Source organism: Elephas maximus, chromosome 8 (assembly GCF_024166365.1).
Source record: "Elephas maximus indicus isolate mEleMax1 chromosome 8, mEleMax1 primary haplotype, whole genome shotgun sequence".
In the NCBI taxonomy this organism is placed as follows: Eukaryota; Metazoa; Chordata; class Mammalia; order Proboscidea; family Elephantidae; genus Elephas; species Elephas maximus.
Genome location: NC_064826.1, coordinates 16,125,973 through 16,151,841, shown reverse-complemented (window position 1 = coordinate 16,151,841; position 25,869 = coordinate 16,125,973). Strand labels below are relative to the sequence as shown.

The window sequence follows — 25,869 nt, the reverse complement described above, 5'->3', positions numbered from 1 at the left end:
GTAGAACTGCCCTATTAGTTTCCAAGGAGTAGGGGGTAGATTTGTACTGCCGACCTTTTGGTTAGCAACTGTGGCTCTTAACCACTGTACCCCCTTTAAAACTATGCAGTAACTTGAGGTGACTTTAAAAATAGTAGTTGTTATTGTTCAGAGTTACTATCAGCATTCACCTTTTTTAGAACCACATCAATAGATGATACAAATATTTGCAAGGGTGAAATTAAACATATATTTAAGAGGCTAGTGTTAAATGTATTTACGAAGAGTATGTTTACATCTGAATGTTGAAAGACTCGTATTCTTATGCGCTCCTCTCTGTTTTTAACACTGTTCCTTTAGCTCCTCTGGCAAATTGGTATTCATCCCTCAGCTCAGCTCCTCAGTAGAGTTTTCTCTGACAGTTTTCTGAGCAGAGTCAGTAGTTGTTCCTCTAATATAGCCATATAAGTCTTTATTTCAGTGTTTGTCTTCCCAGCCAAATGTGAGCTCCATCATGTAAGGACCATCGCTAGGACCTTCAGCAGAGTTGGAAACATTGCACATCCATTAAATGTTTGATTTTGGCTTAATGAATAAAGTTTTCTATTTGTCATTGTTATGGAAAATGTATTAGGCTAATTAATTTTGCATTATAAACCTGTGAAATATGAGTCTTATTTTTAGGAAAACTGAGGTCTACGATAGATAGCTTCCTACTGTCATAAAGAATGTTCCTTATATTTAGTCTGACACTGTGTTCATTTGTCTTTCAATCTTATATATTACTTTTGAATAAACCAGCATTTGGTAAACTATGTTCCACAGAATGCTGGTGCCCCAAGAAATGTAGCTAAAGTTCTAGCTGGTAAGGGAGAAGATGGAATTTGGCAAAAGCCCTTGGTTAAATAAAATTTAACAGGTATTTTTACTCCAGGACTTTTTTGAGCTATAGTGTGCTAAAGGAACCCTGGTGGCATAGTGGTTAAGAGCTTGACTGCTAACCAGAAGGTCAGCAGTTCGAACCCATCAGCTGCTTCTTGGAAACACTATGGGGCACTTCTACTCTATCTTATAGGGCCACTGTGAATCAGAATTGACTCGACGGCAGCATGCTTTTTGGTTTTTTAATGTGCTAAAGTGAATTGTGCCAAATAGATTGATATAACATGCAGTATTTTCCAGAGTTATATGTTAACAGAATCCCCTCTTTAAAACTACTCATCTCTTAAAAACGACTCTTACCTTCTCTTAAGACTATTTTTTCAAAAGATACAACTTGGAAAAGCTGTACTAAACTATTCTGTATTATGCTGATTCAAGTTCTCTATAGCAGAGTCATTTTGACTTTGTATGTGAACAAAGGCAATTGGAAAGATACTGGTTGTGGGCTCATTCCCTGAAATTTTCTCTGATTTGCTCTGTGAATTATGACAAATTCCAAGATTGCAGGAAATGGTTTCCACTTATTCATTAGTAAAGGAGATCTGAGGAGACCCGCGGTCAAACTCAGCCTCTGGTCTGTGATTTTGAAACTGAAGTCACTGTTTCGCTAATAGTTCCTGCCCGAGATCCATGTGTCAAACACAGCCCACATTTATTTATTTTACAGGATTCATGCTTTTATTACCTGAAGTAGGTTGTCTTGGTTTTTTTTTTTTAATGTGGAGATTTAGGTATCGAATGTGGTCCAAGTTACATTGCAAAGGCCATTGTCCGGTGACATTCACTTTTTAGTTATTAAAGGGAGAAAAAAAGAGCTTTGTTCTGATATTAAATATTAACAGTATGGATTATACCTCGACATAAGGAAAACAAAAACATTCACAACTGGACTAATAAGCAACATCATGATAAATGGAGAAAAAATTGAAGTTGTCAAGGATTTCACTTTATTGGGATCCACTATCAGTGTCCACAGAAAGAGCAGTCAAGAAATCAAACGACATATTGCATTGGGAAAATCTGCTGCAAAAGAACCCCTTGAAATGTTGAAAAGCAAAGAAGTCACTTTGAGGACTAAGGTGCACCTGACCAAACCATGGCATTTTCAGTCGCCTCGTATGAATGGGAAAGCTGCACAATGAATATGAAAGACCAAAGAATTCATGCCTTTGAATTATGGTGTTGACAAAGAATATTGAATATTGAATATACCATGGACTGCCAAAAGAACGAACAAATCTGTCTTAGAGGAAGTGCAACCAGAATGTTCCTTAGAAGCAAGGATGGTGAGACTTAATCCCACATATTTTGGACATGTTATCAGGAGTGATCAGTCCTTGAAGAAGGACATCATACTTGGTAAAGTAGAGGGTCAGTGGAAAAGAGGAAGACCCTTGATGAGATAGAGTGACAAAGTGGCTGCAATAATGGCTTAAACATAGTAAAGACTGTGAGGATAGCGCAGGACCAGGCAGTGTTTCATTCTGTTGTACATAGGGTTGCTGTGAGTCGGAACCCACTTGATGGTGCCTTACAATAACATCAACAAGTATCTGTTGTGACCAAATTTAACTTGATCAGATTCAAATCTTAGGCTAAATATAAATCACAAGAGGGCGTTAGAAGTAGCTATTTTGTAATTTGAGAAGAAAACCTCAGAGAACCTGTAGACATAGTAGATTTTTGGAAGAGAATCAACAGTACTAGTTTTAAGAAGAATGAACTCAGAGTGTTCAGGAAAATCAGGGCAGTAAATCAATCACTACATGGAATTGGTAATGGTAGAAGGGGCAATGTAGTGGTTATAGCTTCCTCAGCGGAAGGGACATGGCTTAATTTTGTTAAATGTATTCTGGAAAAACCTATCCACACAAACAAATACTGTAAATGTGAGAATGAGAGAATACTGGGCCTCTCTGGATTTGAAAGGGAAGGGAAGGATATAGATATGAATTAGCATGAAAGGAGGACTGGGCTATGACTCAGGATACTAGACTACCATTTTCTACCATTGTGACCTCGGACAACTCCATTTCTCTCTGTTTTCTTGAGAGGATGTTGAAGGTCTTCCCTGATACCACTATGATTATGTGATTCTGAGCTGGGAACGCCTCTTTGTAGCTGATTTTGAGTTGATGTGTTAGACATGATCATTAGATCATTAACGTAATATTTTGGTAAGCAATCCAGACTTGATGAATTTTATCCACAAACATATTTACTTTAGAAGTGTTTTTTAAAAATAAAAATGCTGCCATCATCCCAAACATTTTTTTGTATTTCCTATAAAGTTCCTTAGAGCGAATTTAAGCATCTAAGTATTGAGTACAATTGCTTTATGTATTTTATATGTTATGCATGTTTACTGTATACGTATATGTATGTATATACACATATAAACGTGTGTATGTCTATTTTTTAACATCAAATGGTAGTGCCCAGCCAGTTTACTTCTTCATTCATTAGACTGCATTTTAAATGACCAGAAAAAATTGTAGCTGACAAGTATATGTCACCATTTAATTTATTATTATTATTTTTTAAGACACAGTTCCTAAAGTAGAAGTCCAGAATATTTTTAACGGTAGCAGTAGCCCTGGGGTAAATGTACAGCATCCCTAGGCAATTATTTTGAAGAGGCTAAGTCTTATTTGGATGTTTCAGTTCTTGTATGTTTATTGAAAGTAGCTGTTACCTCATGGCATATTCTCACATAGTGAAATAAAGATGACCAGGTAAGCAGTAGGTCTGAGGATTAAAATTCGAGGATGTATGTCAATGAAGACAAACATTACTTTGAATTTGCAAGTGGTTAAAAGCATTCGAAATCTGGATTTTCCAAGTTGAGTAATTAAAACTAAAATGTAGTCCTAAACTTTATAATTTTTCTATTATCTGATTAGCTCTTACATGCCCCCAAAGATCTGTGCAAAGTGTAATTGTTGTTAGATGTCCTCGAGTTGATTTTGACTCCATGCGATGGAGTATAACTGCTCTCTAAAGTTTCCTAGGCTTAATCTTTATGCAAACTGATCTCCAAGTGTTTCTCCCTCGGAGCTGCTGGTGGGTCCGAACCACTACCTTTCCGTTAGCAGCCAAGTGCTTAACCACTGCACCACTAGAATTTCCTGCAAAGTGAGTTAGAATCTCATAATTTGTGATATGATAATATGAATCCAAGTATAATCGTAAAGATTTTAATGAAGGAGATAATTAACCTGATTGAATCAGAACAAAAGCGAAATGATTGCCCTTTTTAATCAAATCGTTTTTAGATACTTTTAAAAAAGCCCTTTTGCTTCCATTTGGGTCTTTGCTGTGACTACGTTATTTTTATTTGTTTATTATAGTTTCTACTAGATAGCGTTTAGCTAGCAATTCCAATGCATTTATAACTTTAAAAATGATAAAACTTAATTTTTCAAAGTCTTAGATACACCTGGCCTTTCTGCTGCCTTGTGGCTGGACTTCCCTCTCAACGAGTCGGAGTTAACGCTGCCTTTGTGACTGCCACGTGTGTGCATGTATGCAGGTGTACGTGTATGCATGACAAGTTACACATATATCTTATTCCTCTATTAGTCCCGTCAGCCCCAGTATAATTAGATTATGATAAATTACTTTTAACTAATGAAAAATCTAGTTTGTTTACAAACGAGGTTTATTAATTACAAAATCCTACTGCAAAGGAGATATGCACACACATATTTGTATTTCTATTTTTATTTATGTTTTCAGATATACACACATACAAGCCCCTAAGACAACATTAGACATGACTTTTGTTTGACTAATAAGTGTACAGATCAGAACTCTCCATTAGAAATATAATGCAAGCCATAAATACAATTTTTAAAATTTTTAGGAACCACATATGACTTAAATCAGCTCAACAGCAAAGGGTTTGGTTTAGGGGCCACATTGTCCTTGAGTGGCTCCAATGGTTAAGAGCTCAGCTGCTAACCAAAAGGTAGGCAGTTTGAATCTACCCAGGAGTACCGCGGAAGAAAGGCTTGGCAGTCTACTTCCGGAAAATCAGCCACTGAAAACCCTAGGGGGCACAATTCTACTTTGACATGCGTGGGGCCACCATGAGTCAGAACTTCATGGCAACTGATTTGGTTTTTTGGTTTAGGAGCCACATCAAAGACACTATTAAAAATAGGTGAAATAAACTTTAATAATATATTTTATTTCACCCAGTACATCCCAGAATATTATAATTTCACCCTGTAATCAGTATAACAATTATTAATAAGACATTTTACATTCTTTATACTGTTGTTGGTAGTATATAACCACCGTGCAGCCAGGGCCCCTAGGCACAGAGAAGCGAGCACAAATGTGGGAAAGATAGATGGCGCATGGAATTCTCCAAGGAACTCTGAGAAGAACGCCAGAGAAGCTGAGACAGGGATTTTCCCTCAGAGCAGACAGAGGAGCCTTTGCCATAAGCAGGTGCCCAGAATTCAGACTTCTAGCCTCCTAAACCTGTGAGAAAATGAATTTCTGTTTGTTGAAGCCCCCCACTTGAAATATTTCTATTACAGCAACACTGAGACACCAGTAACCTCCTCTGCGTTATTATAGAACATAAAAAAGAAACACAAAGGAGAAAAAAAGGACAGGTTTCTAAGTATATGTGGATGGACACAAAGAATATCTCCCAAAAGAGCTCAGATTCTTAGTTTGCGGACAGAAACATGTTTCAACTTCAAAATAGGTTTAGGAACCCTGGAAATTTCCAGTTCTTGCTGATTCCTTCTCGGGACGGGAAAGAAAAGCCTGCCCGTCTCTGCGTTGCAGGAGACCCGAGAGGTGGGAAGCCTGCAGCAGCCAGCTAGCTCTCCATTAACGTTCTGGTGTGGATGGCCCAGACCAAAGCTGCTCCTGGGAAGGTTCAGAGCTGTGTGGTTGATTTGCTTCTAAAAAGAGATTGCAAATGGGAAGTTGTTGCAACTGCAGACTCTCAGACCAGTTAACATGAGCGTGAAGACAGTATGGTGGGGGACTGCTTTCACTCTTTGAGCTTTTCCTGTCTCCATCCTGATAAACCAGAGCTTTTATTATATTCTGTTTGTGCACATTAGCCTTTTCCTGCCTGTTCTTTTCTCTTTTTTAAACCAATATAAAATTGAAGCCAAAAGATTCATTTAGCACCTAATTGTCAAGTGCTTTGAAGGATTTGCATTGAAGCTTTTACTGGTAAAAGTATACCATCCACCTTTTATACCTGTGATTAGGGAAGAAAATGACCGAAAAGCCATTTTTAAGTAGAGACAAAGAAAAAAATTGACAACAGAATACCATTTAGATAAACACTTATTTTTTTCTCGACTACCAAACTCTTACTTCTGAAAAATGTTTTCTATTATCTCTGTTTCTGTTGGGTTGGAGGCCTGTAAATTTGAAATTCCGAAATCCTGGTTATCTTGAGTGACGGTTGGCAACTAGATAATGGAATAACAAAAGCAATACCTAAAGTTCGTATGGTGCTTTGTAGTTTGTTACTTTTAAAGTGCCCTTTTTGAAATCTGCAAGAATGAACCTAATGAAAACCCTAAGACTCAGAGAAGTCTGGGTTGGAGCCGCGCAGCTGGTGAGCCAAGACTCAAACCTACCTCTGACTGGAGGGCCAGTGTTCTTTGTACTGCGATACAGCTGAGATCTCCTGACGCAGCAGTGTTACAAGAAGATGACAAAATGCCATGGTATATGTGGTCACTACAGAAAAAGGACAGCTTCATAAGTAACTTTTAATAAACTTTATTAAGTGAAAAATTTTAAGGCATTTATCGTCATTCATCGTAAGCTCTTCTTGAGTTTGTGAAAGAACACAACATTCTAGTTGGCCAGGTGGGGACATATTCATTTGAAACTCACCTAGTCCTAATAAAAGAATTTCTCCCTACATCACTGACAGAGAGGAATTGACATTAATCAACTCCGTTGCAAGGAAGATGGCAGTAAGTGTTTTTATTCGCTCCTTTATTCAACAGATATTTACAGAGCATGTATTATGTCCTGGAGAATAAACAGACAAGAATCCCTGCCATCATGGAACTTCAGTTATGGTTGGGGAGAGGTTTCTGGTTCATTGCCAACAGTGTTCTCAGTGGTTTATGCATATTCTGTCACTTAAGTCTCACAGCCACCTATGACATTATCATTATTTCCAATCTGAAGAGGAAGAAACTGAGTCTCAGTGAGTTACCGAAAGCCCACAGCTAGTGCAGGGCAGGACTGGCCATCACACCGAGGCTGTCTGGTCTGGGAACCCCGTAGCCCCACTACCCCACTCTGACGCTGTCCCCCATGGTCATGCTCACTGTAAGCTCACCTTGCTAATGTTGGCTTCCTGTGGCGTGAGAAAATACAAGTTGGTTCATCGTTCAGTTGCTTGTTTTTCAGAGCAGCCATTTTGTAGTTCTGGGCTCAGTTATGGCTCCAAAAGAAATTGCTTCTGATAGGTTTGGTCTGCTCTGCTGGCACACACGACTGCTTCCCCTGGGTGTCAACGGGAAGTTCTTAGTGGGAGCTAGCTTCACGAGGGTGATCCAGATAAGCTAGTGCCTCTTTAACAGTGTACTCTGTGTCACAGCAAAGGACGGCCGATTGTACCCAGGCCATGTGTGCCAAGGTTGACATTGGTAGAGGTACTACAGAAATGTATAGATTTTGTGAAGGAATAGAATGCAGGTGATGACATCAGGAAAAAAAAGATAAAAAGGAGGCAGGACGGTCCCAGGCATTAGCCATCAGCAACAGTGAAACCAGGGCTTCGAACTGGTTATTTCAGGTTCAACCCCCTGCTGAGAATTTGCGTTTCTGACCATGTATACCAAATCAGAATCTACGTTTTAACGAGATCCCCAGGTGATTCAAATTTTTAACAAGATCTTGTTAAAATGTGGATTCTGATTCAGTATACGTGGAGTAGAAATGCTAATTCTCAGCAGGGGGTTGGTTGAATGAGAACTAGTCTGTCCACAGCCCTGAGTGAAATGTGTGCAAACTGATTATCAGCAGAGGCCGGTCACCAGGCTCAGCCCAGTAGGTGGAGCTGCTACCTGCCAAGCTGTATAGACACCTTGTTTCTTATCAGATGAAAGTTTTGATTATTAAATCTGGTCCAACAGAAGGGGGCATAGTCATAATTAGTATGGGTTTGGCCAGACCTCAGACTAGATAGCTGGGGATTATATTCATTGCCCATAGTGAGTTTACCGCTGTTTTGCCATTTTCTCTGAGTCATCACGGTAATAATCTGTTTTCCATTTCCTTTTAAGAGTGGTGTGAGGTTTCTGTGCAGTGATGAAGTATCTGTGGCTCTGAAAAAAAAAATGAAGCCAGACCAAAAAAAACCCTATTTGCCATTGAGTCTATTCCACCTCATAGCGACCCTGTAGGACAGAGTAGAATTGCCCATAGTTTCCAAGGCTGTAATCTTTTCTGAAGCAGACTGCCACATCTTCCTCCCATGGAGTGGCTGGTGGGTTCAAACCACTGACCGTTTGGTTAGCAGTCGAGCAGTTTCACCAGTGCACAACCAGGGCTCCCTTGAAGCCAGACTGCATAGGTGCAAATCCTTTAGGAGCTGGGAAGCCTTAGGCAAATTACACAATCTGTCATTGTCTCAGTTTCCTCATCTGTAAAATGGGAATAGCAATAGACCCACTTGATAGGGTTTTTGGGAGTAAAGCGCTTAGATCCTACAGTGCCTGGCACAAGGTAAATGCTGTATCCACTAGCTGGACTGCCATTATTATGATTATTGTTACTATTACTATGAAAAAATGTTTTCATGCCATACTTAAATAAGTCACTATTACCCTCTTATCATCAGATGACAGAGGAGCACCAGCATTGACTTTTAGATCCTTAGTACTTTGCGTATGCATTTATATCAGCCATAAAAGAATTATAAATTTAATGAAACGTTGCGTGCAGTAGTGGCAGGCAGTTAGAACAGACGACTCAGGAAGAAGTCCAGCAGACACAGCACAGGTGGTGATGGAGCTTCCATTGCTGGCCACTCACTTCCACATAACCTGACTTTCAGGTTTGGACTTCCTGTGTCCAAAGTCAGGACGCCAGCTCTAGGGGAAGGCTTTCTGTCTCTGCTGGCTCTAGGGGAAGGCCCTTGTCTTTTCAGCTTCTGTTTCCTGATTCCTTGGAGATCCAGGTAGCTTGGCGTCTGTCTTCCCCAATCTCTACTTGACTGCTTCAGCTTAATCTCCTCCTTTTATATTTTGTAAGAGATTGACCCAAGACACACCATACGCTAATCCTGCCTCATTACTGTAACAGACAACCACTCCCAAAAGGGATTTTAACCATAGGCGTAGAGATTAGGAGTTACAACACATAATTTTGGGGGACACAATTCACTCCATAACAGGATATAAGCTGGTAGTTGCAGATATGAAATGCTACTGTATGAGAGCTATCCAATAGCCTAAACTATTTTTAGGAGTCAGACAAAGAAATTTCTTCCAGGGCAGCTGCTGCTGATTTCTTTTTTCTGTGTGTTGCTTTAACATGGTTGCCACATTCTTTTTCTTTTCTTTTTGATAGAGTAATCCTAAATTTACAACCAAATTTTATCAGGAATAATTTTAACAACCAAAAAAAAAAGTGAAGGAAAAGCCATCACCACCAGTATATCAAATGTCATACAAAATGAATGAAGGAAGGGTAAATTAAGCACACTGTTTATACAGCGGTGTTCAAAGGATGAGGGTACAGTATGCCACACACTGTCCCCATGGAACAGCAGCCATAGAAAATGAACTATATCATTTTTTACTGACTGGTTCTGTCGGTGATTGAGGCATTTCAGTGCACAGCCAGGAAAATAATAGGTTACCTTCACAATGGTAGAAGTTTAACAAATGCTCAGTCGTTCACCCCACATCAGGGCTGTCATCGGCGAGACGTTTACTGTAGGATATCGATGCCTGCTTTCTTATTGCCGTATTCTTTTCAGATTCAATCTGTCTGCAATAGGCCACTAAACATTTCAATTTGCTACCTGTAGAGCTGGATTGCCAGGCTCAGGCTGAAATGAGAGAGAAAGGGATTTAGTGAAAACTCAAAAGTAGAGGAAGCTTCATGGATTTTTGTGTAAGGACGCATAAACTGAAACCCACTGATAAGATACATCATTTTTGAATGTCTCATGAAAGTACATGGTATTAAGCAATTCGGGGTGTTTATAGGGAAAATAGACTCAGCTGGGTACTGATAAGACCCCCTACGTTTTGAGGAGCTCAGACTCAGCCTGGCGTGTACTTCCCTGTAGGCAGTGCGGTTAAAATAACCCTGAACACTCCTAAAACTGGCCTCGTTTGGGTGCTGCTGAGAGAGTCGGCTGGCAGAGAACAGGACGAGGGCCACCTTATCTCTGGCCATAGCTCAGAATTTAGTCTCGTCCTACCAGTGCCAGTCGCTGTTGAGTCAGCTCTGACTCATGACAACTCCACAAGTGTCAGAGTAGAGCTGTGCTCCCTAGATTTTCAGTGAAAGGCTGATTTTTCAGAAGTAGATCACCAGTCCCTTCTTCCATGCCATCTCTGGGTGGACTCGAATTGCCAACCTTTTAGTTATCAGCCAAGTGTGTTAACTATTGGACCACCCAGAGACTCTAGTCTTGTCCTAGCAGGAATCATTCAGGAGACTTCCTAGGTGGGAGAGAGGGCTCATTCTATATGGGTGCCTTTTGTTTTTGACATTCCCTGACTACTGGTCACAGTTTTTGAATCACCATAGTTCTCACTGTTGTACCCTACCTCTCTGTTTTTTAAATTGTTTATGCTCATTTTGGATTTGTTCCTCTCTTCCCCATTCCTATAATGAAAATAACACTAGACGACAAAGGAGTAAGTAAATGTGAACTCCAGCCGCTGCTCTGTCCCTTGATGATCTTGAGAAGCACGTCACATCTCTGTGCCCCATTTTTCTCTGCTCTGTTGGGCTAAGTTGTATCTGTGGCTCTCTACATCTTCTTATAGTTCTAAAACCTTCTGATTGTGTTCATCTTTCCTCTCCTTCTTCTTCCTTGTCTTCTTTTTCCTCAAAATCACGATCATCACAGAAGAGCAGTGGTTCTTTCCTGGGTTGGATGAATAGAGAAAAGACAGAAGACAGAGAATGGTAACTGTGTGTAGCTTTGTATGGGTGTTCTTAGGCTTTGGAATTCCAAACCAGCTATCCTCAGACTTCAGGGGTCACGTTATCCTCTCCTTTCTTGCTGCCACCACTAAACATTACCAGTTATAAATAGTTAACCCCTTTCCTTACTGCTCCTGAAATAGCCTATAAACTCTCTTGTTTTCTAATAATTTGGGGTGGGGGGCGAGGGGGTTGGGGGTAAGGTATAAATACTGGGAATACAACAAATGGGAAAGAAGGATCTCTGGTCTCAGCCCACCTGGATCAAAGGAGAATGAAGAACACCAAGGACACAAGGTAATTACGAGCCCAAGAGACAGAAGGGGCCACATGAACCAGAGACTACATCATCCTGAGACCAGAAGAACTAGATGGTGCCTGGCTACAACAGATGACTGCCCTTATAGGGACCACAACAAAGAACCCCTGAGGGAGCAAGAGAGCAGTAGGATGCAGACCCCAGATTCTCTTAAAAAGACCAGACTTAATGGTCTGACTGAGACTAGAAGGACCCCAGTGGTCATGGCCCCCAGACCTTCTGTTGGCCCAGGACAGGAACCATTCCCAAAGCCAACAACTCTTCAGACAGGGTTTGGACTGGACAATGTGTGGGAGAGGGATGCTGGTGAGGAGCGAGCTTCTTGAGCCAGGTGGACACTTGAGACTATGTTGGCATCTCCTGCCTGGAGGGGAGATGAGAGGGTAGAGGGGGTTAGAAGCTGGTGAATGGACATGAAAAGAGAGAGTGGAGGGAGGGAGCGGGCTGTCTCATTAGGGGGAGAGCAATTGGGAGTATGTAGCAAGGTGTATGTAAGTTTTTGTGTGAGAGACTGACTTGATTTGTAAACTTTCACAATAAAAATTAAAAAAAAGATCTCAAGTTAAAAGTTACAGTTATTAAGAGCTTACAATATAAAATATGGAGCCCTGTATTTTGAGTGAAATCATCAAAGGTGTTGTTTTTATTGGTTGATTGGTTGACTTAGCCCTGGTATTTTCTTGTACTTTTTCCTAATTCTTAAGCCTCTCTTCATTTCTAGCAGCTACTTTCTGTCCTAATTACCCCTTGCCATCGAGTCGATTCAGACTCAGAGCAACCCTATAGAACAGAGTAGAACTACCCCATAGAGTTTCCAAGAAGCGCCTAGTGGATTTGAACTGGTGACCTTTTGGTTAGCAGCCATAACACTTAACCACTATGCCACCAGGGTTTCCCCTGTCCTCATTAACTGTGCTGAATTCAAAGATGGACCAGTTCTTACCTCTTCCATATTTGGTATGTTGTTTTACTAGATATTGCATGCTTGCTTGCTTGCTTGTTTGTTTTGTTTCATTATTAGGGGCTTTCAGAGAGAGAGAAAGGGAGAAACGTAGAGAGTGCCAGGGTACCAGTGCCTTTATTTATTTTAGTGGGGGTGGTGGGGCGAGGGTAGTTAAGAGAAGGTATTTGTAGTAAAGACATATGAGACCAGGCAGCTTACTTCTCATGGCAGCTCTTACTCTAGGAAGCACATTTCTCCATGGGAAAGTTACTGTCCAATAGTCGCATTATTCCTATTCACATGGGGAGAGAACCATTTCTAGGAGATGCAGAATCATTAAGGAAATTAGCTTTACTCTGAGTTATGTAAAAAGTGTACCGTATCCAGATCATGAAATATTTTCCCATCTCTTAAAAATACGAAATTCAAGTTTTCAAAGACTATAGGTCACGTCACTACCTTCAGAGATACTTATTCTGGAATATTAGTTAAAATTCATTCCATTCATTTAGTGATTCACTCCACAAATAATTATTGAGTACCTACGAGGTGCCAAGCCCTGAAAAGACCGCAGCACTCTGAAAGCTGACATGGGACCCTGCCCTCAAGGACTGTTCAATATGGCGGAGAAGACAGAAATTGAACAAGTACTTGCAAGGGCTTATTACAGAGTTGAAGTACCTGTGTACGGGAGAGAATCTCGGGTGAATACAACCTATTTATAGACGCTGCTTGAGAAAAATTTGAGAAAGAAGGACACTGCTTTAGAAGTACCTGTAAGAGAAATTCTCCCTGTTCACAAGCATACAGTTCTTACATCAGCCTTCACCATTAGACTTGAAGAAGTAGAATGATTTTTAATATAGATTTGGTCTCCCGTCATGAAATATAAAAAGGAAAATGCCTCAAAAAGAACAACTTTCTCCCAGAGCGTTTTCTGTAATTATAGAGTTCATTTGTTTTACATTGCATTTATAAAATCTTATAAAATTTACTTATTTCTTCAGTTGGCCACAATCCATACCCAGCTCTGTGTCAGAGTTTCTTAGTCTCAGATAGAAATAAAGACACAAGAAATTATTTTATCACTCATTTATGGGTTTAAAGAAAATGTCTTGTTAGCATGTAATTCCGCTTGGTATTTCCCATAGATTCAGAAGATTTGGCTCTTAAAATGGAAAAATAAAAGGAAAAACCAAAGAGAAGGAATTCCAGATGAAGATGAATTATTGGAACTTCTGGAAGGTTTATTGCTGTGTCTTATGCTTTCAGAAGGCTAATGCCAAAGGAAGAAATCAGCAAAATTGCCCTTTTGTGTGTAACTTAAGGTTAATAACTGGTGGAAGAACTGTTGATCATTAAGTGAGCTTCATCATTTTACAAATGAAGAAATAATCTCCTTTTAAATTAGTATATTCCTTTAATAACTAAGTAATTGTTGTATTTCTCTCCATCAATTGTAGAAGTTTGTTCCCTGTTAGACTGGTCCCACTAAAACATGACTGTTGTGCCTGTGTCCCCCGATGGTCCCACATAGCTTTTACTGCAGTATGTTATTCACGTATCCATGTTACTGGAAACTTGAAGGAGTCCAACATAGTGCTTGGCATGCAGTAGGTGCTCAAATGTATCTAACGAGTGGATGAAGTGCGGCCTTGTGAAGAACAAAATATACTCGTACGCATGTACACACATACAACCAGCAGATACACATGAAATTCTTAATACAAGGCATACACACAGGGCATGTGGAAGGAACTAAATATATAGAGCTCCTCCCCTACCCTTGGGAAGCTTACAAGTTCGTTGCGATAAAAATGCATATTTGTGGGGAAAAAAAGTGCCTTAGATGATATGTATAACAAACATTTGCTATAGTTCAGAGGCCAAAAGACCCTCCTTCAATAAGGCGAATCAGGGACTTCTTCACAGAGGAAATACCGGCCCAACCTTTAAAGAATGGGAAAGATTCGTGGCCAAAGGCATCATGTGCGGTAGGTTCCACCTAGGTCTCCATCTGTCGTGTACCAGGGTTCAAGACTGATTGCATAGCCTCACCCAGCATGGGTCAAAGAGTAGATTTTACTGGGGAGGGGGAGAACTTACTAAGGCTAAGTCAGCAAGGGAAATGAAGGCATGCTGTTGTTGTTAGTTGCTGTCAAGTAGATTCCAACTCATGGTGACCCTATGTGTGCAAAGTAGAACTCTTCCTTAGGATTTTCAAGCCTGTTTCCTTTCTGAAGCAGATTGCCAGGCCTTACTTCCGAGATGCCTCTGGGTGGGTTCAGGTCACCAACCTTATGGCTAGTAGTTGAGCACTTAACTGTTTATACCACACAGGGAATCCTATTCTTGCTCGTTGCACGGAGAAGCAGAGTGGAGTTTGGGCTCTGCTGAGCCTGCAGTGTGGGTTTGTGTCCTGTTTTTTCTGCCTTGCCTTTGGGCAAGAAGGGGAAAGCAGCCTTGCCAGTGAGGCATACATAGGCTGCTTAGGACCAAGAAATTCAGTTTGGGGCCCAGCTGCTTACAGAAGGTGATTGAGAATGTCGGCTCCCTGGTATCTAGACACCCTAAGACTTACAGAAGCTGTGGTTTCCCCATCCCTTCTGAGGGGTGAAGTCACCAGTACTGGGGAAAACTGGGTCGGGGTGCAGTCCGTTCTTCTTCGAGAAAGATTTGCACCTGCACTAGCCAGCTTTCCGGGCACCACTGAGTGAGCTCTGGGGGTCACCATCAGATAACCCTGCTTATTGCACTGCAGTGGTAGAGTTTGGACTGTAGAATTAGAGACCTCAGTTCAAATCCTGGCTTCCTCACTCCCTGGCTGTTTGTGTGACCTTAGGCCCTTATTTGCTCTTAGTCTCAGTATTCTGAAATGTAAAAGCAGGATAATAGTGCTTCCTTCTTCATAGGGCTATAAAAAAAAAAAAAAATTAGTGAGGATTAAATGAAATAGGCACTCATCAGGTGGTATAAATGTGGCAGGAAAAGGTAGGATAATGGTCTTCGAAGAGAAAGAGGAGTGAGGCTATTGGCAGCAGGCATGTTTAGAGGACACTAGGTGGGCTAGTCTTTTCTGAGAAGTGGCTCATTTTGGGAGAAAAAGACCAGATTTATGGAGGGCCCTTAATGCGAGACTAAAGAGGTATCCTCCAGGCAGCTTGGAGCCATTGGAGATTTTCTTGTCAAACAAGGATGTAGAGTGGTATTTTAGGAAAAGTATCGTGGTCGTGGGCATTTCAGGTGGATTAAAGGGTAAAGAAACTGAAAACATCCAGACTATTTAGATGGAAGTAATTTATTTTCCAGAAAGCTGTGGATATGAGTTGTTTGAACTTTGACTTCCATTTAGCCGTTCATTCCTTTAGTTACAGTCTTCATTGCATTAGGCTTTCAAGCCTTGTTCCATCTGCTGCTATTCATTGTGTGCACAGTTTGAGGCTTTGCACTGCAAAAACAAAGCTAAAAAAGTAATAAAAATTATTTTTTTTAATAAAGCATAGTGACAAATAAAACAGTATACGGTGAAATCTGTGAGTGCCGGAACTTGAGGGGACTGTCTTGTTTTCCCAGGTCTTGCAAGTTTTCCACCTTTGACAGGGTGCAGTCTTACTATCTTTTCCTGCTTGTTTTAGTGGAAAGAATACTTTCCTTCTCTGACAAGTTTCCACCTTACACAGGTTCAAGCTTTCTCAGGTCTACTGTAAAAATCTTATTTTTCTTTGAAGTAGATTTTGATGGTTTCTCACTAAATTGAATTGGAAGAAACTTAGAACATGCTTCACCTTTTCAAGAAGCATAATTATTTTTCTTGTAGTAAGCCAGAGTTTTAGACAAGTTTGCAATGTCTTATTTATCATTCTAGTATTGTGCTCGATAGAAATTAGCCAGTCCTCAATAAGTAAGGATGAATGAATAAATGAATGAATGAATGAATTGATGGCTTGCACAGGAGTTCAGAATTATTATTGGCCCTTATTCCACTGGATCGCGGTTGATTGCATGTGATTGTCTAGTGTGTCTGTCCCCCAAAATCACCACCACTGGGCCGTGGGCCTCTGGAGGCAAGGACTGTGTCTCTGTTCTCACTATATTCCCAGTTCTTTGCTCAGTGCCCAGGATAAGCCCTCATGATTTTTTGCACAAGTGAATCTACCTCTGAAATAGGTTGATAAGTATAGGAGTTTGAGAGATGGGCCTTAGTTTCCTAATCTGTACAAATGCGTAGAGCACCTGTTTTGCTGGTAAATAATAGGCTAAAATGTAATACAAGATAATACAGACTTAGAATAATTTTACATTATGCAACCGAAGGGTGCTCTTCTTCCATGGGTGTTGCCTCTGAGTCATTAGCGATGAGATTGGAAGGCAGAGCCGCCAGTCAGAAGACAAGCACTTTGCACGAAGTAACCATGATGGCCAAAATGGTAGGTCTTGCTCTGGAAATACGTTACATTCTTATTCATGGTAAAGAAAAAGACATTGTTATTTGTTGAGGTCTCCCAAGTTCTAAAACTAGAAATCTCTGACTGTGTGGTAGACTGTGCACCCCTACCACAGTTACTTTCTATTAAAATATCAGAAACAAAGAGCTTTTAAGAGAACTGAAAATAGTACTTGGCTTAACTTATTGACATATACTTACGGCAGCCCAGCTGTACTGTTGACTGAACAATAGTATTTCCATGGTATTCCATAGTATTTCTATTCCAGCAAGGGGGTAGATAACTTGAGACTGTGGCTTGACTGCCGTTCTAAATATGCCCCCTGCTTGGCCCATAATTTTGACAAAAACAACAGATTGTTAGTCAAGGGTAAAATTTATGTGATAATTTTAAGAAGATATTCTCTTGGGCATTAAATGTTGTTGTTATTATGTACCTTCAAGTCAGTTCCGACTCATGGAGACCCTATAGGGCAGATTAGAACTGCCCCATAGGGTTTCCAAGGAGCAGCTGGTGGATTCAAACTGCTGACCTTATGGTTAGCAGCCAAGCTCTTAACCACTGCGCCACCAGGGCTCCTAGCATTAAGTAGGAAACTTCAGTTTTCTTCAAGTAAATATGTATCTAACCGGTGGTATTTGATGTTAAAATCGCAGTTTTGCTCTATTTCTTTTGCTTCTGGTGGACTTGCTCTTGCATTTACTGCTTGTATCCAATTAAGGGGAAATGGAGAACTTGAATTTCAGAGAACTCATTCTTCCTGTCACTTAATTAATGGACCGGCCTTGGCTTTGGGCGAAGATGGGAAAACATGGAACTTCATTTCCATTTTTTCATTATGATTAAGAAAAACGTCCTTATTTTGCACATTTATCAGCAGTGACATCACCTTGCAGTTTACTGTTTTCCATACTCTTAGGAGCTTGTTATAAAGAAAAATACTTTGAAACATCATCAAGCTTACTTTTTGAGTATTACCTGTGTGGGGTTCATACATTACCCTTAGGGAAAAGAACCAGGAATCAAAGCTGATAATTGGAACCATTAATAAGACAGAGAATCTCTTTTAATAGGGAGGCAGTGTGGTATGGCAGAGAACGGTGTGTTTGAAAGTAAAGAGGTCTCATTCCTATTCCTAACATTGTTACTATGTTAAAACAAAACATAATAAAATCTGTTGTCATCAAATTGATTCTGACTCATATCAACCCTATAGGACAGAGTAGAACTGCCCCATAGGGTTTCCAAGGAGCGGCTGGCTGGTGGATTTGAATTGTCGACCATTTGATTAGCAGCTAAGCTCTTAACCACTGTGCCACCAGAACTCTTCTAACTATGTTAGAGGTCAGATTTTACCACTCTTAGATTAAGGTCGTTGTAAGGTTTAGAGAAAGACAGATGCAGGTATAATATGATACTTGGTGTAAGATGGAGTAAGTTTTTTAACCTCTGTACTTCATCAAAAGACTTACTAAGAGGTCCTTTTCATGACCTCTTAGTAAGCCAGGTTTCTCTATTCCATGCAACCATGGGACAGGTTTACATGGTAAGAAGGAGTTTGTTGGGAGACAGTTCTCCTTGAGTCTCTTGTGTCTCTGCATGTCTTGTGAACAGAGGCACTGACACCCTTTTGTTGTGGGCCACCTAGTCAAGGAACAGCCTGGTAAGAGAAACTGTGTCTCTCTCTGGAGTAGAGGACAGGTTTCTTTGCTGTCCGGTATCATAAAAATAACTCCTCCCTCCAGGACAAAGTTGGGTGTGTTTGTTTGCAGCCCATTATGAAAGACTGCGGTTTCCTAACCTCAGTATTTCCCTCTTGTAATGCAACCTACTGTGTGTACATGTGTCACTTGACCCTCATTGTTTGGCTTTTTGGAAATGGGGCTTAAGGAACCAGTGCAAGAAATTGATGATACTCTGCCTACCGCTATTTCTGAGAACTATATACTGTCCTTTGCCTCTGACCTTGGGATATCTTTTCATCTGCCGGCATGCATGAAACTGTGGAAGTCTAACTTGTTAGTTTGCAAGCAGGGTAAAATCTTAGATGCTTCGTAGTTCCTGGCAGAGCTGAGTTTGAATATACAGCTTTTAAAGTAAGGGAGATCAGATGAAGATCCGTAACAGCAGCTGCGTGCCCGTTCTGGCAGAAAAGGGGAGGTCAGAACTTGAGAGATGCAGCGTTCCTTTCTGATTTCTTGCTAAACAGGCCTTACTCCTTATCCCAGTAAGGACTTGGAAAGTTTAAAACCATTCTGTCATAATAAGGAAAAGTTGGAACCCTATCAGTAGTGCATTTTGATTTGGAGAGTTTAAGACTGAAAACTTAAGAGAAGCTGGTTTCTTTGACAACACATGTTCCGCTACTTGACTAGGGTGCACTGAGCTCTCGTCGCCTTCCATTTCACCTGGGGCTCCGTGGAAAACCAGAGGCTCTTTCAATGGAGAAAGATAGTTAAATTCTCTCTGCAATAGAACAACAACTCGAGACTCTGAAGACCGAGGAATGTTAAGGATGAAATACATCATTTCCAAAGTGAGAAACTGTTAAATTCCACTTTGGGCAATTACGTGTTTCTATCAGTAGCCAATTTGGAAACATTTTTGAAACTTTAGTTCTTTGATAACCGTTAAGCACTTCAACTGGAATTCTAGGTCTTTTAAAAGTCATCCTGAAAGGGAAAATAATCCATTAATTTTTACTGGAGTGTTCATTTAAGTGTCTTCGGTGAAAAGCAATGTAAAATTTCCCTGCCTTTTAGAATACAAAGTGGTATATAATATCACTCTTCCAAACCGCCCTAAATTGTTGCATTTTTAAACAAGCAGCCTTTGAGTTATGCCCTTACTGCATAAATTCAGCTTCTTAGATTGGATTATTGCCATGTGGATGCAGTAGCAGGAAAAAGAAATTTCTGTCAGCCAGAATTCCACTTCTGTATTCATTATTTAAACTGCTCTTAACCTTTTCCTAGCTCAGTGATCCTCTCGCAGCTTTGATTTTATTTGTATCCCTCAGAGAATAAAAAGTTCTTTCTTTATGAGTATTACTTATAAAGCAAATATTATGCCTGCATTTGCATTAACAATCTTAAATTATATACCTGTTTTGGAATTCATGCCGTTACTGATTTACCAGGTGAAATCTGTCATATGAGTGAATCTATTTGTGCTACTCATCTGTGGCTCACTAAGGTTGCTGGTTTGGGGTTCTTTGCAAAAATGAAAGCTCTATAAAGGGCAGAAAGGGGGCAGGGAGAGGTCAGGTGGTCCATGTCAAAGCCAGCTGTGCAGCAGCTGCCGCCACTTGGCCTGTGGCGGTTTCTGCTAAACCTGGAGCAGTTGCATTCAGCCTTCCACGTCCTCTGTGGGTTCCTTCATTATATCCTGGGTGGGGTTGGTTAGGGTGGAGATAGAACACCGAGTAGCTGTTGGACTTAATGGGGAATGTTATGGGTTGAATCGTGTCCCCCCAGAGTAGATGCTGTAAATCCTCATCCTTGTACCTCTGGAAGAAATCCCATTTGGGAGTAAAGTTCTCTTTGTTGTGTTAATGAGGCCGTATCAGTGTAGGGTATGTTGTAATCCTTTCTGAGTGGTACAAGAAGCAGCACAGACAGAGGCGAGAAAACAAGTGGGGGGAGATAGATGCCACGTGAAGATCTCCAAGGAACCAAGGGATGCTAGAAGAGACAAGAGTCTTCCCCAGAGCCCACAGAGAGCAAGCCTTCTCTGAGAGCCAGTGCCCTGAATTCAGACTTCTAGCCTCTTAAGCGGTGAGAAAATAATTTCTGTTCTTTAAAGGCACCGACTTGTGGTACTTCTGTTACAGCAGCACTAGAAAACTAAGACAGGGAGTAATACCTTGGGCTACTGAAGAAGGATAGGTTTTTTTCGATAATGACCTATCCAAAATTAACAGTGAAGTGCTGATTTATATAACCCAGATCACCTTACATGTAATTCCTGGTCATCAGATCTAAATTCTGTGAGAGCAGAAGATCCCACTATCAAGGTTCATGGGATTTGGCAGTGGCAGGTTTGTCCCTGGGCTGGGTGCTTTGGTCTGGGGTCTTAGGCACCATGGTCAAGCCGGTTCTTCCAGGCCGACATTTTAGAAGTCTTACAGCCTTTCTTGTTGAATAGTTTGAGGCATAGAGATCTACTAGATCTGTTGAGAATCCTTCACTTACTTTTTCAGTTACTCCAAACTCAACTGGAAGATATCTCCATCAAACTAGACTTTAGTGGAAGTAAAGGACAAACATTTTAACTCATTACTGAAAGACAGGTCAATGATGCAGACTGCAAAGCAGAACCTCTTACATCTCAATTCTTGTAGAGCCCAGTGACATTTGCCTCTGCCACTGTGCGTCTCCGTACATTCATTTATTTACTCACTCATTCAACAACTATTTATTGAGTACCTACTGTGTACATGGCATTGTTCTCGGCTCTGAAGGGTACATCAGTGAACAAAACTAACACAATTCCATCTTTTTTGAGCTTACACTCTGGGTTAAAGTGTTTGCCTGCTAACCAAAAGGTCAACAGTTTGAACCCATCAGCTGCTCCACAGTCAACTTGTATAAAGATTTGCAACCTTGGAAACCCTATGAGACAGTTCCACCTGTCCTGTAGGCTGGCTCACTATGAGTGGGAATCTACTCGACAGCAATGGGTTATCTTGATTATATTATTTTATGAATAAATCATTTAATAGGACAATTGGTGATAAGTACTGCAAAGATATAGTGGGAAACAAGGCTGTTAAGAAAGAGGTCTCTATCAAAGCGATATTTGAGCAATGGCCAAAGGAAGTGAGGAAGTGATTCATGCAGATATTTGGGACAGAGGGAATAGCAAGTGCCCTGCAGATGCAGTGGTTAGGTGCTTGGATGCTAACTGAAAACTTGGCTGTTCAAACTCACCTGGTGGCTCTTGGGGGAGGGGGGAGGCCTGGAGACCTGCTCCTGTAAAGATTACAGCTTAGGAAATCCTATAGGGTGTTTGCTTTGGCAGCACATATACTAAAATTGGAACGATACAGAGTAGATTAGCATGGCCCCTGCACAAGGATGACATACGTATTCGTGAAGTGTTCCATGTTTTTATTCAGGTAGCTAACGCATTCATGAGGAAATGCCCACGATCGTTAGCCATTAGAGAAATACAAATCAAAACTACAATGAGATTTTATCTCACTCAAACAAGGTTGGCATTAATCCAAAAAACACAAAACAATAATGTCAGAGAGGCTGTGGAGAGATTGGAACCCTTCTACACTGCTGGTCAGAATGTAAAATGGTACAACCACTTTGGAAATCGATTTGGCACTTCCTTAAAAAGCTAGAAAATAGAACTACCATACGATCCAGGAATCCCACTTCTTGGAATATATCCTAGAGAAATAAGAGCCTTTACACGAACAGATACATGCACACCCATGTTCATTGCAGCACTGTTTACAATAGCAAAAAGCTGGAGGCAACCAAGGTGCCCAACAACAGATGAATGGATAAATAAGTTATGGTATATTCACACAATGAATCGCGTTGAGAAAGAACAGTGATGAATCTGTGAAACATTTCATAGCATGGAGGAATCTGGAAGGCATTATGCTGAGTGAAATTAGCCAGTTGCAAAAGGACAAATATCGTATAAGACCACTATGAGAAGAACTCAAGAAGTAGTTTAAACAGAGAAGAAAATATTCTTTGATGGTTATAGGGGGTGGGAGAAGAGGTATTCACTAATTAGACAGTAGATAAGAACTACTTTAGGTGACGGGAAAGACAACACACAATACAGGCGAGGTCAGCACAACTGGACTAAATGAAAAGCAAAGAAGTTCCCTGAATAAACTGAATGCTTCGAAGGCCAGCATAGCAGGGGTGGGGGTTTGGGGACCATGGTTTCAGGGGACATCTAAGTCAATTGGCATAATAAAATCTATTAACAAAACATTCTGCATCCCACCTTGGAGAGAGGCGTCTGGGGTCTTAATTGCTAGCAAGCGGCCATCTAAGATGCATCAATTTGTGTCAACTCACCTGGATCAAAGGAGAATGAAGAACACCAAGGACACAAGGTAATTACGAGCCCAAGAGATAGAAAGGGCCACATAAACCAGAGACTACATCAGCCTGAGACCAGAAGAGCTAGATGGTGCCTGGCTACAACCGATGACTGCCCTGACAGGGAACACAACAGAGAACCCCTGAGGGAGCAGGAGAGCAGTGGGATGCAGACCCCAAATTCTCTTAAGACCAGACTTAATGGTCTGACTGAGACTAGAAGGACCCTGGTGGTCGTGGCCCCCAGACCTTCTGTTGGCCCAGGACAGGAACCATTCCCAAAGCCAACTCTTCAGACAGGGATTGGACTGGACAATGGATTGGGGAAGGGATGCTGGTGAGGAGTGAGCTTCTTGGATCAGGTGGACACTTGAGACTATGTTGGCATCTCCTGCCTGGAGGGGAGATGAGAGGGTAGAGGGGGTTAGAAGCTGGCGAAATGGACAAGAAAAGAGAGAGTGGAGGGAGAGAGCGGGTTGTCTCATGAGGGGGAGAGTAATAGGGAGTATTTAGCAATAAATTTTTGTGTGAGAGACTGACATGATTTGTAAACTTTCACTTAAAGCACAATAAAAATTAAAAAAAAATCCTGTAGGGCAGTTCTCCTCTGTCACATGGGGTTGCTATGAGTTGAAAATCGACTTAATGGCATACAACAACAATAGCAGTCTATTGAAGCGTAGCAAAGAGAGTTTGACGAACTCCGTTCAAAAGCTGCCTGGCACGCAGCAGACACTCTTAGATTTGTTGAATCAGTGAGCATCAGGCCACCCTTCTCTACACTGACCTCTGTTGAGTCATTATGCACAAACTCCCTGTTCAGCAGTCTATAATGGCTCCCCACTGCCTACAAATCAAGGCCCAACTCCCTAACCAGGAAATTATTTTTTGATGTGGCTGTGAGCCTGTTCACTGCCCTCCAGTAGTTGCTGCAATTTTGTATTTCTGAGTTTTCTCATGCTGTGCAAATTCCTTCATGTTTGCAGTGCTGTTCTGTTCATTCTTTACCTACTGAAATCTTGGCAGTCTATGAAGGGCCAATTCGAATGCCTCTTCCTCCATGATTACTTCTCCAATTCCCTCCACCCCCCAGTCTCTCTCGAGCCCATCTTTAAGTCCATGTCCCTGGCATGCATCCCACTCAAGTCTGGTTCCTGTTGTCTACTTTAATTCACACATGACATTTTGGAGTTCTCATGAACAGGAACATGGCTGTAGTGGAGTGACTGTAAGCACGGGTGATGGGATCAAACAGACCTGTTTTTAAATACCAGCTCTGCCATTTACTAGTTTGTGACTTTGCCAAGTAACTGAAACTCTTAGAGGCTCTATTTCTTTGCCTATAAATTAAGACAAATAAGGTTTTGTGACATAGTCATTTTTTATTCAGGGCCCTCATGGCGAAGTGGTTAAGCGTTCGGCTGCTAATCAAAAGGTTGGCTGTTCAAATCTACCAGCTGCTTCTTGGAAACCCTGTGAGGCAGTTCTGTTCTGTCCTATAGGGTCGCTATTTATTCATTTATTGTATTTGCTGTGTCATGTGGTTATCGTTGTTAGGTGCTATTGAGTCGATTTCAACTCAAGTGACCCCATGTGACAGAGCAGAACCGCCTCATAGGATTTTCTAGGCTGCAATCTTTATGGGTACAGATCACCAGGTCTTTCTCCCACAGAGTGGCTGGGTGGGTTCAAACTCCCAACCTTTCACTTAGTGGCCGAACATTTGACCGTTGCTCCATGTTAAAGTGTAATCTTTTCAATGTAAATAATTTAACAAACAAGTTTGTGCAAGAAAAGTCATTAACACTAGAGATTGTTGTGATTTTTGTTCGTGTTCTTTTATTGCTTATAGTGCGTATCACTTTCCTTTGCATGTACTTGTTTTTAAATTATTTACATTGAAAAACTACAAATTCACTTTTATGCCTTAGGGTAATTACAGTTGAATGTCACTTTTTTCCCTTTTATATTCCTTGGCAAAGCTCTTTTCAAACATTGCCACCTGACAGTTTGTTAATTTGATAACAGCACATAAATATCCGATTCTTCCTTTGCTCCCAAAATCACATTTCTTGTTGATCGACAGTCACTGGGTGAGAAGAAGCTGCAGCTAAAGTCGATACTTAGAACTGTTTCACTGGACCTTAAAACGTTACGTTAAAAATTTATGGTAGTGCATCAGGTCGGGAAAAGGGAAGTTACAAGGGAGCTAAACCTCCACTTAATGGCTTTGTGAACCTTTGGCAGCAGGATAAACAGCTGCTTTTTCCTGAAAGTGACTCTTTGTTTGGGAGTTGTTTTGAAAGGATCATTTCTGAGACAGTATGTACTGGGGAAATTTTTCTTGGGACTTCCCATTGATGTTGTCACATAGTGTTCACTGAACTCAGATTTTTGTTTCAGAACTGTAGATAACATTGAGAGTTATAGGCGGCCTTAAACCTTTTTAGCCATTTGAATCAACCAAAGAGTACCTAAGGCCCTTGTCAGGTTCGAGTTGGACTTTTCTGTCCTTCCTTTGGAAAATGGTTATATTCACTGGCAACTTGCCTTGGTATTCAGTGTAAACTTTCCTTACTTCATTGCCTTCTAGCTCTCTGTAACTTAAACTGTATTCACCTATAACACGATGCACACTTGTTCTGGTCTATAAACTCCTTTTGGACTCTTCACTCACTTATTAGCTAGCTAATAAGAGTAGAAATGACTTCTTTGCACAGGTCATTATGCTAAGCACTTTACCTACATTATTCCATTTAATCCTACTATCAATATTGTGAATATATTTTATTACTTTTATATACGAGAAGCCAAGGTTCAGAACAGTGAAACAATCTGTCCAGATCAGGCACCTTTATGATAAATCTGGAATTTGAGCTGTGGTCTGTCTGGTGCTAGAGGCCACGCCTTTGACACCAAGTCTTGCTGCCTCCCCAGCATTAACTCCACCTGGGTGAAAGCCAAGCCATGTCACATGATACCTAAAACATG

The 25,869-nt window shown here is 40.9% G+C and overlaps 1 protein-coding gene and 1 non-coding gene across 5 annotated transcripts in view; both read left to right on the top strand.

The window, feature by feature from the left end:
- Positions 1-25,869, top strand: part of EXOC4 (exocyst complex component 4) — an 830,068-nt gene that overhangs the window by 444,576 nt on the left and 359,623 nt on the right. The window lies entirely within an intron of this gene.
- Positions 21,808-21,914, top strand: LOC126082298 (U6 spliceosomal RNA). Its single transcript, XR_007518535.1, has one exon. It is a non-coding gene; the product is annotated as a U6 spliceosomal RNA (small nuclear RNA).